Genomic DNA, 13295 nt, shown 5'->3' with positions numbered 1-13295 from the left:
CAAAGGAACCAAATCAGAGGAGGAAGGCAACTTAGGCAAAAGTACCAAGTGGAGCATTTTAGAAAACCCGTCACAAACCACCCAGATGACAGACATCTTCTGAGAAACAGGAAGATCAGAAATAAAATCCATGGAAATATGCGTCCAGGGCCTCTCAGGGATAGGCAAAGGCAAAAGCAACCCACTAGCACGAGAACAGCAGGGCTTAGCCCGGGCACAGGTCCCACAGGACTGCACGAAGGAACGCACATCCCGTGACAAAGAAGGCCACCAAAAGGACCTGGCAACCAAATCTCTGGTACAAAAGATCCCAGGATGACCGGCCAACACCGAACAATGAATCTCAGAAATCACCTTACTAGTCCATCTATCAGGAACAAACAATTTCCCCACAGGACAGCGGTCGGGTCTATCAGCCTGAAACTCCTGAAGCACCTGCCGCAAATCAGGGGAGATAGCAGAAAGAATCACCCCCTCCTTGAGAATACCAGCCGGCTCACGGACTCCCGGAGAATCAGGCAAAAAACTCCTAGACAGGGCATCAGCCTTCACATTCTTAGATCCCGGAAGATACGAGACCACAAAATCAAAACGGGAGAAAAACAAAGACCACCGAGCCTGTCTAGGATTCAACCGCTTGGCAGACTCAAGGTAAATCAGATTCTTATGATCGGTCAAGACCACAACACGATGCTTAGCTCCCTCAAGCCAATGTCGCCACTCCTCAAATGCCCACTTCATAGCCAACAACTCCCGATTGCCGACATCATAATTACACTCAGCAGGCGAAAACTTTCTGGAGAAGAAAGCACACGGTTTCAACACAGAGCCATCAGAACTTCTCTGAGACAGAACAGCTCCTGCCCCAATCTCAGAAGCGTCAACCTCAACCTGAAAAGGGAGAGAAACATCTGGCTGATGCAACACAGGGGCAGAAGTAAAACGACGCTTAAGCCCCTGAAAGGCCTCCACAGCCGCAGAGGACCAATTCACCACATCAGCACCTTTCTTGGTCAAATCGGTCAGAGGTTTAACCACAGTAGAAAAATTAGCAATGAAGCGGCGATAAAAATTAGCAAAGCCCAAAAATTTCTGAAGGCTCTTCACAGATGTGGGTTGAGTCCAATCATAAATAGCCTGGACCTTAACAGGGTCCATTTCAATAGCAGAGGGAGAAAAAATGAACCCCAGAAAAGAAACCTTCTGAACTCCAAAAAGGCACTTAGACCCCTTCACAAACAGTGTATTAGCATGGAGAATCTGAAATACCATCCTGACCTGCTTCACATGAGACTCCCAATCATCGGAAAAAAACAAAATATCATCCAAATCATACAATCATGAATTTATCCAGATACTCCCGGAAAATATCATGCATAAAGGACTGAAACACAGACGGAGCATTAGAGAGCCCGAAAGGCATCACAAGATATTCAAAATGGCCTTCGGGTGTATTAAATGCTGTTTTCCATTCATCACCCTGTTTGATGCGAACAAGATTATACGCCCCTCGAAGGTCAATCTTGGTAAACCAGCTAGCCCCTTTAATCCCAGCAAACAAATCAGAGAGCAAAGGCAAAGGGTACTGGAATTTGACCGTGATCTTATTGAGAAGGTGATAATCTATAAAGGGCCTCAAAGAGCCATCCTTCTTGGCAACAAAAAAGAACCCCGCTCCCAACGGTGACGAAGACGGACGAATATGCCCCTTCTCCAAGGACTCCTTTACATAACTCCGCATAGCGGCATGCTCTGGCACAGACAGATTGAAAAGTCGACCCTTAGGGAACTTACAGCCGGGAATCAAATAAATAGCGCGATCACAGTCCCTATGAGGAGGCAGAGGACTGGATTTAGGCTCCTCAAATATATCCTGGAAATCCGACAAAAACTCAGGAACTTCAGAAGAAGGGGACGAGGAAATTGACATCAGGGGGATGTCACTATGTATCCCCTGACAACCCCAACTAGTCACAGACATAGATTTCCAATCCAGCACTGGATTATGTACCTGTAACCATGGAAACCCCAGCACAACCACATCATGCAAATTATGCAACACCAAAAAGCGAATATTTTCCTGATGTGCTGGAGCCATGTTCATGGCTAACTGTGTCCAGTACTGAGGTTTATTCTTGGCCAATGGCGTGGCATCAATCCCCCTCAAGGGAATAGGGCTCTGCAAAGGCTCCAAGGAAAAACCACAGCGCTTGGCAAATTCTAGGTCCATTAAGTTCAGGGCAGCGCCAGAATCCACAAATGCCATTACAGAAAAGGACGACAATGAGCAAATCAGGGTAATAGAAAAGAGAAATTTAGGCTGTACAGTACTGATGGTAACCGACCTAGCAACCCTCTTAGTTCGCTTCGGGCAGTCAGAGATAGCATGAGTAGTGTCACCACAGTAAAAACACAGCCCATTCTGACGTCTGAACTCCTGCCGTTCTGCTCTCGTCAAAATCCTATGACATTGCATAGGCTCAGAACTCTGCCCAGAGGACACCGCCATATGGTGCACCATCTTACTTTCACGTAAGCGCCGATCAATCTGAATGGCCAGAGACATTGATTCATTCAAACCAGCAGGCGTGGGAAACCCCACCATAACATCTTTAAGGGCTTCAGAAAGACCCTTTCTGAAAATAGCTGCCAGGGCATCCTCATTCCATTTTATAAGCTCAGACCACTTTCTAAATTTCTGACTATATCTCTGCTGCCTCCTGATCCTGACACAGAGCCAGTAACATTTTTTCTGCCTGATCCACAGAATTAGGTTTGTCATAAAGCAGTCCAAGTGCTTGAAAAAATGAATCTACATTGAGCAATGCAGGATTCCCTGGCTCAAGGGAGAATGCCCAGTCCTGCGGGTCGCCACGCAGCAGAGAAATAACAATCTTCACCTGCTGAATGGGGTCACCAGAGGAACGGGGTCTCAGAGCAAAAAACAATCTGCAATTATTTTTAAAGTTCAAAAACCTAGATCTATCCCCAGAAAACAAATCAGGGATAGGAATTCTAGGCTCAGAAACAAGAGTTTGAACAACATAGTCTTGGATACTCTGTACCCTTGCAGCGAGATGATCAACACGCGCAGACAGACCCTGAACCTCCATATCAGCACCAAGCTCCTGCACCATCCAAAAATCAAGGGGAAAAAAAAAGACAAAACAGGCAACAAGAAAAAAAAAACAATGACTCAGAACTTTCTTTTCCCTCTTTTGAGATGCATTTAACACATTGTGGGCCAGCTGTACTGTTATGGCCTGGTGGTTACGCAGCAGTACTGAGATGACCTGGTGGGTAAAACCAATCATGGACAAGCTCAGCGGAGGTGGCAGCTCCACCGACAGTAATCACTGTTATGACCTAGTGATTACGGAGCAGAACTTAAATGACCTTGTGGGCAAAACAAAGTACTAGCTCTGGGGAGGTGGTAGCTCTACTGACCGCAATCCCTACTCCTAACACCAACACTAGAAATAGCCGTGGAGCGTCCCTATCTCTGCCTAGACGCCTCTTCACAGCCTAAGAACTAGCTACCCCTGAAGATGGAAACGGAAAACTATCTCGCCTCAGACAAACCCCCAAAGGAAAGAGAGCCCCCCACAAATATTGGCGGTGAGTGGAGAGGGAAATGACAAACTCAGAAATGAAACTAGATTTAGCAAAAGAGGCCAAAACTATCTAAATAGACAGAGATAGAAAGGGCTACTGTGCGGTCAGTATAAAAACTAAAAGTCCACGCAGAGTTTACAAAAATAACCTCCACACAGACTCACGGTGTGGAGGAGCAAATCTGCGACCCCAGAGCTTCCAACTAGCCGGAATACTTCATAATGACAAGCTGGACAAGAGACATAACTTAAACTGAACAGAAGGTCATAAGCAGGGAAACACCCAAAAACTAGCAGAACTTATCTTAAGCAGAAATGGACTGGCCAACAGAGAACTTCCAGGAAAGGACTAAATCCACAGGAAGAAACATTGACAGCTGGCATCAACTACAGCCTAAAGCCCAGTTAAATAACAAGGCCAGGGCACCGATTAGTGAAAGCAGCTGCTAAGTTCCACTTGAAACCACCAGAGGGAGCCCAAGAGCAGAACTCCCAAAAATACCATTCATGACCACAGGATGGAGCCCAAGAACGGAATTCACAACAGTCTCCACAATTTGTTCTGGGTTTACCCTGTTTCGTGAAGTATAATCCAACTGTGGATTGGCAATCCATAGAGATTGTATAGTGGGGAGATTACTGTCATAACTGCCTAAACATTTTTGTCTGGCTTTGAGGACCTTGTCCCAATTTTACAGAAGGAGGTATGCATCTCGGCATTATACCCTGACCCGGAGGGTGAGGTGATGGAGGCTTAGGGGAAAAGCCCCTACTTCCTGCCCTTCGGGGAGGTTTTGTACCATGCAATCTGCACCACAAAGTTAATAGAGAATATAACTACAGTATGTTCTTGCTGGTCATCAAGTTGGTGAGGCAACAGCAGACTTCTTTTCTTTTTGGTGGCCGGGGTTGCATCGGGATGTGGTTAAAATGGTGTCTGCATGCAGTGTTTGCACGTGTTTTGGAGTATTGCATACCCGTCCGCCTGTTCCTCTTCTGCCACTCCTCATTCCTAACAGGGTCATGGGAGACAGGTACAAACATATGGCTGTCAGAAAACTCTTGCCAGGTCCAGATCTAAGTGTGAATGACTTTGTGTGGTTTGCTACAGGGATATCAAGTTGAAGATCCCTTCCTGCAAACTGGGACCTAGGTTTATTGGACCCTATAAAACAACTGCCGTCATTAACCCTGCATCTTTTCATCTTGAGTTACCCCAGGCTCTTAGAATTCACAATGTGTTCCACAGGTCTTTGCTCAAGTATATTGAACCTCTTGAGTCCTCTCCCATGCCGCCACCCCCAATCATTGATGATGGTAATTTGGAGTTCCACATTTCTAGGATTGTTTCTCGTCTTCAGCGTCGTTCCCTGCAGCACTTGGTGCACTATGATCCAGAAGAGAGGGTGTGGGTTTCAACACGAGAGGACAGTGCCCCTAGACTGGTTCTTTTGTTCCATGCCTTTCATCCTGGGAAGCCGGATCATGAGTGTCCGGAGGCTACTTGTAGAAGGGGGGGTACTGTCATAGGTGTGTCAGGGGTGACTGACAGTCATCCTGGATCTGGCTGCAGGTCATTGCGATAAGCTCAAGCACCTTTTTGAATTTTGTATCTCTGTTGTGGAGCGATAGCTCTCTCCCTTTAGAACCCACCGGTTGCCGCCACCTTCTGCTGATTAGATAGCCTGGTGAGGGTTTTAAATTCATTCAGGGTCTGCAGCATGCTGTTGGTGTTGGCTCTACTTACCTCAGTCGGTTAGTGGCTTCCCTGAAGACCCTCAGAAAATTGCTGGGATGATATAGCGGTGCTCTTCTCAAACTAAGTGTACACTCGTTCCTCTACCCCCTTTGTCTCTAGTTATAGTTTTGACTGACTAGTTTCACCCCATCCTCTCCTTAACCAGGGTCTATCACTAGGGTGAGACAGGGATTAGGTTCCTGCTCAGCGATAGGTGCAGAACCTATACAGGGACGTTAAGAAAGACAGTGATTTTAGATCTGTCTAAGGGTCTCCACTCCCCTTTCCTTAGTGTTTGGGCTCTCCCTTCCCTCTACCCATTGCAGTGACAGCTGCAGAAGTGCAAGGAGGGCATTTGCTATCAGTAGTGTCGTCTGCGCAGAGGGATTCCTATAAAATCGGAGGGGGTAATGTGGTTACTTAGGGGGAACAAATCCTAGAAGTCTTCCGAAAATTTTATAGTAAGCTATACTCCTCTAGGGTACAAAAGGGGAAAGAAGAAATAGATAATTATATGGAAGAGATTGATTTACCCAGATTAAGTAGGGAAGATAGTGAATGGATGGATATGCCACTTGGAGAGGAAGAATTGAGGGCGGCTCTGGCAGATATGGCGGGGGGCAGACAGCATCCCAGCGGAGGTTTATAAAATTCTTAATGAAGAATTAGTAACAAAATTGAAACGGGTTTTTAATGAGTCGTTGGAGAGAGGAGTGCTGCCTCCATCTATGAGAGAGGCTATTATTGTGGTCATCCCTAAGGCTGATAAGGATCCACAGTTCCCAGAGTCATATAGACCAATCTCACTTTTAACGGCAGATATAAAGATTTTGGCAAAGGCCTTGGCAAACAGACTGACTCATGTGGTTGATAAGGTGATTCATTCGGATCAATCTGGCTTTATGCCCAATAAATCTACGGCAATGAATTTAAGGAGGCTATATCTAATTTTCCAAATTCCAGCTGATAACGCTGGTAAAAGAGTAGTGGTGTCTCTGGATGCCCATAAGGCCTTTGATTGTGTAGAATGGATTTACTTGTGGTCGGTGCTGGAGCGTCTGGGGTTTGGGCCTAAATTCATCTCTTGGGTGAGGCTGCTATACTCCGCTCCGATGGCGAAAATCAGAGTAAATAACAAATTGTCAGAGTCCTTTTCATTGTCTAGAGGCACTAGACAGGGGTGTCCGCTGTTGTCCCCGTTGTTTTTTGCTCTCACTGTGGAGCCATTGGCGGCTAAAGTGCAAGGAGCACAGGAGGTAAAGGGTTTTGTCTGTGGAACAAAGGAGGAAAAAGTGGCCTTATATGCTGACGACATTTTTACTTTTTTTGGAGGATTCGGAGGTGACCCTGAGTAGTGCTGTGGCTTTAATTGAGGAATTTGGGCAGTTTTCTGTACTTATGATTAATTGGGACAAATCATGTGTTCTACCGATAGATGGGGATAATGAAGGTCGAGGAGAAGTGGAAACTTCTACAAAACTGAAAATGGTCCAAAAATTTAAATATTTGGGGATTCATATTGCCCTTCCTCTAACAAGATTTGAGGAATTAAATTTAAACCCACTTTTGCAAAAAATTTGTACCAAAATTTCGGCGTGGAATAAATTGCATCTGTCGGTAGCTGGTAGAGTGAATTTATTAAAAATGATTGTGATGACGCAACTGCTTTAAGCAGGACCGGCGTCAGCACCCGGGCAAGTACCGGGGCCCTGAGCAGGCAGGGGGCCCACTGCGCCGTTGGGGACACTGGTGTGCTATAGTGCCGACCCCGCGAGTGGACCCCCCCGCCTGCTCCGGGCCACGGCACTTGCGATACTTACGTCTCCCGGTTCCAGCACAGCAGCGTCTTCCATCCTCTGACTGTGACGTTCAGGTCAGAGGGCGCGATGACGTCACCAGTGCGCACCCTCTGCCTGAGCTGTCGCAGCACAGAGAGCAGGAAGACACCGACGGTGAGGAGTCCAGAGCAGCGTCAAGCAACGAGAGGTGAGTATTTCATTTTTTTTAATATTTGGAGCAATATATGGGGACCATCAGAAGGGGCCCATATATGGAGCATTATATGGGGCTAATTCTATATGGAGTATCTTATGGGGCCAATAATATAGGGAGCATCTTATGAAGCCAATTCTATAGGGAGCATTATATGGGGCCAATTTAATATGGAGCAGTATATGGGGACAATTACATATGGAGCAGTATATGGGGCCAATAATATATGAAGCATCTTATGGGACTAATTATATATGAAGCATTTTATATGGCCCTGATGAGCCCCATATATTGCTCCAAACAGAATAATGAGCCCAATATTATGCTCCATACAGAATAATGAGCCTTATATAATGCTCCATACAGTATAATGGGCACCACAGAGTGCTCCATACAGAATGAGACGCATATATTGCTCCATACGGAATTGACCCCATATAATGCTCCATACAATATAGTGAGCCACATATAACTCTCCATACAGTATATGATGGGCCCCATCTATTGCTCCATATATAATGGGCCTCATATAATGCTCCATGCAGTATATGATCGGCCCCATACAGTATACTGAGTCCCATATATTGCTCCATACGGAATGGGCCCCATATGATGCTCCATACAGAATGGGCCCCATATAATACTCCTTACAGAATGGGTCCCATATAATGCTCCAAAAGTAATTGGCCCCATAAGATGCTCCAGTATAATGGGCCCCATATAATGCTCCATATATAATTGGCCATATAAAATTATCCATATATAATTAGTCCCATAAGATGCTTCATATATGATTGGCCCCATATACTGCTCCATATGTAATTGTCCCCATATACTGCTCCATATTAAATTGGCCCCATATAATGCTCCCTATAGAATTGGCTTCATAAGATGCTCCCTATATTATTGGCCCCATAAGATTCTCCATATAGAATTAGCCCCATATAATGCTCCATATATGGGCCCCTTCTGATGGTCCCCATATATTGCTCCAAATATTAAAAAAAAAATGAAATACCTCTCTTTGCTTGATGCTGCTCTGCTCTGGACTCCTCACCGTCTGCGTCTTCCTGCTCTCTGTGCTTCGACTGCTCAGGCAGAGGGCGTGCACTGGTGACGTCATCGCGCCCTCTGACCTGAACGTCACAGTCAGAGGATGAAAGACGCTGCAGCGCTGGAACCGGGAGACGTAAGTATCGCAAGTGCCGGGGCCCGGAGCAAGCGGGGGGTCCACTCGCGGGGGCCGGCACTATAGCACACCAGTGTCCCCGACGGCGAGTTGGCCCCCTGCCTGCTCAGGGCCCCGGCACTTGCCCGGGTGCTGACGCCGGCCCTGCCTGTAGGAACCTGTGTAGAGCGCCATCTGTATACTTGATTGTGTAGGTAATCGTCAGTGTCCCATAAGAATTTCTAATTCTTTCTTATCTGAAGATTATTGCGGAATTCCCTTATGGTTTTGTCCAACTTAAACTTGAAGTCCTTGTATTTGTCCTCGGGGAACGTGTTCACCAGTTGCTGTTCTGTTGTTGCGATACGGGTGGTCAGCTCTGTAATCTCCTTCTGTAAGAAATCAATAGTGAGTACAATAATGTCCATTGAGCATTTATTGAGGATAGCCTCAAATTTAGTGCAATATTCAACTGAAGTACCAGGTGATAGATCACGTCCCACCGAATAGGTGGGGTGGCAATAGAATCAAGCAGTTGAAACAGCGTGAATCCTACTGGATTCATACACTACAGACTCTGTCCCCTCTGGGACTCAATAGAGAGTACGAGGTTCTTTATTAGGAGGCTTCTAATATATTATGCATCTTATTCTTCTCTTACCTTTATTACCTTTTTACATTTATGTCTAACGGCGGACCCATGAGGATTTATAGACAACAGATCAGGAAATATGCCTTTTTGTATTCCCATTATTTTTAATTTTTTAGTTTTTATTTTTCATATTTCATCTTTTGTTCTTATTTTTCCATTTTTTATTTTATTTATTTTTTTCTTCAATTAGTTTTTCATTTTTTATTATCTTATATATATATATATTTTTTTTTATTTTTTTTTCATATTCCTCATGGCAATGTTTCATTTTCCTCCTTTTATAATTTTTGATTTTTTATTTATTTCATTTTTTATTTTTACACATTTTTTTTAACTTGGTTATCTTTCATTTTTCTTTATTTCTTGTTTTCCATATTTGGTTGTAATCCTATTATTCCAATAGGCATTGTTTGGCATCATTTGCTTCATTGCTAGTAGTGTATCAGAGCTACCACTGGTCAAACTCAATCTGACAGGTGCTCCGCCCCTATTAAGATGTATCAAAAGGGTGTAACCCCTCCCCTCCCTGTCAGCCAGCTGTCCCTCCTTGTCTGGCTGTCAGCTTTTGATACACTTTGATATAGTTTGATACAGTGCTTATTATCCCAGTATTGTTTTTATATTAGATTTTGATAATATCCTATTAGATGGGCCAGTTATATAATTATATCCTGTTAGATGGCCCAGTTATATAATTATATCCTAGGATTCTCATTTTACACGCGATTTAAGGCTTCTTTTTGTAATATGAATTTTAGAAGGTGCAATTAACATATCCCACAATTTCAGCGATCTCTTGATTTTTATCAGAGTCGGTATTCACATATAATAATAATAATAATTAGTCATGTGGATTTAGATTTATTTAAATCACAGGTGGGGTGTATGTACACATGCATGATTTAGTTTAAAAGCATATAGTTCAGCGATAATGTCAGGAGTTGACAGGCATTTATCAATCTTTCATACGTATCACAGAAAGATTTTAGGTTGATCTGTGCGAGTTTGATATGGACGTACTGAGCAGACATGGCAATAAAGAAGAGAGTTACCAACATTTAGTGTTATCCCCTTGTATGTCGTGTTTCTTTTATAACAGCCTCACTATATGGGCACATTATCTCATTTACACAGAGCCCTTATCTATTCATTACTTAACTACAAACAGCTGTAGCCCTGCAAGAGCTGCGAGATTAACACAAACAGTTGTTTGTGGCTTCTGTAATATCTCAATGCCACATCACTCTAAGGGTACCGTCACACAGTGCCATTTTCATCGCTACGACGGCACGATTCGTGACGTTGCAGCGTCGTATAAGTATCGCTCCAGCGTCGTATACTGCGGTCACACGTTGCAATACACGGCGCTGGAGCGATAATTTCATGACGTATTTGCGATGTAGAAGCCGTTGGTTACTGTGCGCACATCGTATACAACCTGTGTCACACAATGCAATCATGTCACCACAGCGGGACACTAGACGACGAAAGAAAGTTTCAAACGATCTGCTACGACGTACGATTCTCAGCGGGGATCCGGATCGCAGTAGCGTGTCAGACACAGCGATATCGTAAATGCATCGCTGGAACGTCACGAATCGTGCCGTTGTAGCGATCAAAATTGCACTGTGTGACGGTACCCTAACACTGGGCATTATATGAGAATTACACTATCATACAGCTAACTATCACTCTAAAGGTACCTTCACATGAAGCGACGCTGCAGCGATAGCGACAACGATGCTGATCGCTGCAGCGTCGCTGTTTGATCGCTGGAGAGCTGTCACACAGACCGCTCTCCAGCGACCAACGATGCCGAGGTCCCCGGGTAACCAGGGTAAACATCGGGTTGCTAAGCGCAGGGCCGCGCTTAGTAACCCGATGTTTACCCTGGTTACCAGAGTAAAAGTAAAAAAAACAAACAGTACATGCTCACCTGTGCGTCCCCCAGCGTCTGCTTCCTGACACTGACTGAGCTCCGGCCCTAACAGCACAGCGGTGACGTCACCGCTGTGCTTTCACTTTCACTTTAGGGCCGGCGCTCAGTAAGTGTCAGGAAGCAGACGCTGGGGGACGGCGCAGGTGAGCATGTACTGTTTGTTTTTTTTACTTTTACGCTGGTAACCAGGGTAAACATCGGGTTACTAAGCGCGGCCCTGCGCTTGGTAACCCGATGTTTACCCTGGTTACCAGTGTAAAACATCGCTGGTATCGTTGCTTTTGCTTTCAAACACAACGATACACAGCGATCGGACGACCAAATAAAGTTCTGGACTTTATTCAGCGACCAGCAACATCACAGCAGGATCCTGATCGCTGCTGCGTGTCAAACGAAACGATATCGCTAGCGAGGACGCTGCAACGTCACGGATCGCTAGCGATGTCGTTTCGTGTGAAGGTACCTTAACACTGGTCATTATCTGTACAGGGTGGGGCGTTATCACATTCTAGCTAGCTAAGTGAGTTGATTGAGTCTGATACTATAACTGCTGACAGTTGCTAAAATAGAGTTTCTGTAACAGAAACTAGTGACCATTAACTAGATGCGTTTGATACAGTGCTTATTATCCCAGTATTGTTTTTATATTAGATTTTCATATGTAGTTGTTGTGTGACTGCATTCTGAAATCAGGGGCAGTGTGTTTATTACCAATGGTATGTCGTGTTTCTTTTATAACAACAGCCTCATTATATGGGCACAATATCTCATTTACACAGAGCCCTTATCTATTCCTTACTTAACTACAAACAGCTGTAGCCCTGCAAGAGCTGCGAGATTAACACAAACAGTTGTTTGTGGCTTCTGTAATATCTCATTGCCACATAACACTGGGCATTATATGAGAATTACACTATCATACAGCTAACATTACAGTCTGATACATACTTTAATAAATGCTTTTAAAACTCATACAATGGCTGTCATTTTTCATAATATTGAGAATTATACTATCATGCAATGTTGAGAATTAGCTAACATTAACATTGCAGAGTGTCACTGTGGTTAGCTGGCCACATTGCTGTATCACTCTAACACTGGTCATTATCTGTACAGGGTGGGGCGTTATCACATTCTAGCTAGCTAAGTGAGCTGATTGAGTCTGATACTATAACTGCTGACAGTTGCTAAATGCTAGAGTTTCTATAACAGAAACTAGTGACCATTAACTAGATGCTGGCCGATGTTAACTAGCAGTGTGAAGCTGATAGACAAGAACATTTTTGATTAAATTGATAAAGCGATAATGTCAGGTGTTGGACATGCATTTATCAGTCTTTCATTCGTATCACTGTGTTGATCCTTTCAGCTCATCACCCTGGCCTCGGTGTGTATGGCAATGTACCTGGTTTATAACACATTCTCACGGGGATATTATGTATATTTTGTGTTTTGCATCATTATTTGATACTGTAATTCTCATTTTATATGAGAGTTATAACACATTCTCATTTTTATATGAGATTTATAACACATTCTCACGGGGATATTATGTATATTTTGTGTTTTGCATCATTATTTGATACTGTAATTCTCATTTTATATGAGAGTTATAACACATTCTCATTTTTATATGAGATTTATAACACATTCTCACGGGGATATTATGTATATTTTGTGTTTTGCATCATTATTTGATACTGTACTTCTCATTTTATATGAGATTTGTAACACATTCTCATTTTTATATGAGTTTTATAACACATTCTCATTTTTATATGAGTTTTATAACACATCACATGCATTTTACGGGCATATTATGTTTATTCTGTGTTTTTTGCAGCATTATTTGTTTCAAATTTACAAATCTAAAATAGTCTGTATGTATATGCGTGTTGAAATTGCGGGGCGGCCTTTGATGATGATAAAAATGCTGTAAAACGTCTGAACGATCTACGACATTTCATTATTAGTTAATTTTTCAACCAATAGCCAACCAAGCTTAGCCATGTGGACTTAGATTTATTTAAATTCACAGGTGGAGTGTATGTACACATGCATGATTTAGTTTAAAAGCATATAGATCAGCGATAATGTCAGGAGTTGGACAGGCATTTATCAGTCTTTCATACGTATCACAGAAAGATTTTAGTTTGATCTGTGCGAGTTTGATATGGACGTACTGAGCAGAC

The sequence above is a fragment of the Ranitomeya variabilis genome, chromosome 6, assembly GCF_051348905.1.
Source record: "Ranitomeya variabilis isolate aRanVar5 chromosome 6, aRanVar5.hap1, whole genome shotgun sequence".
NCBI lineage: Eukaryota > Metazoa > Chordata > Amphibia > Anura > Dendrobatidae > Ranitomeya > Ranitomeya variabilis.
This window is presented reverse-complemented; position numbering follows the sequence as displayed.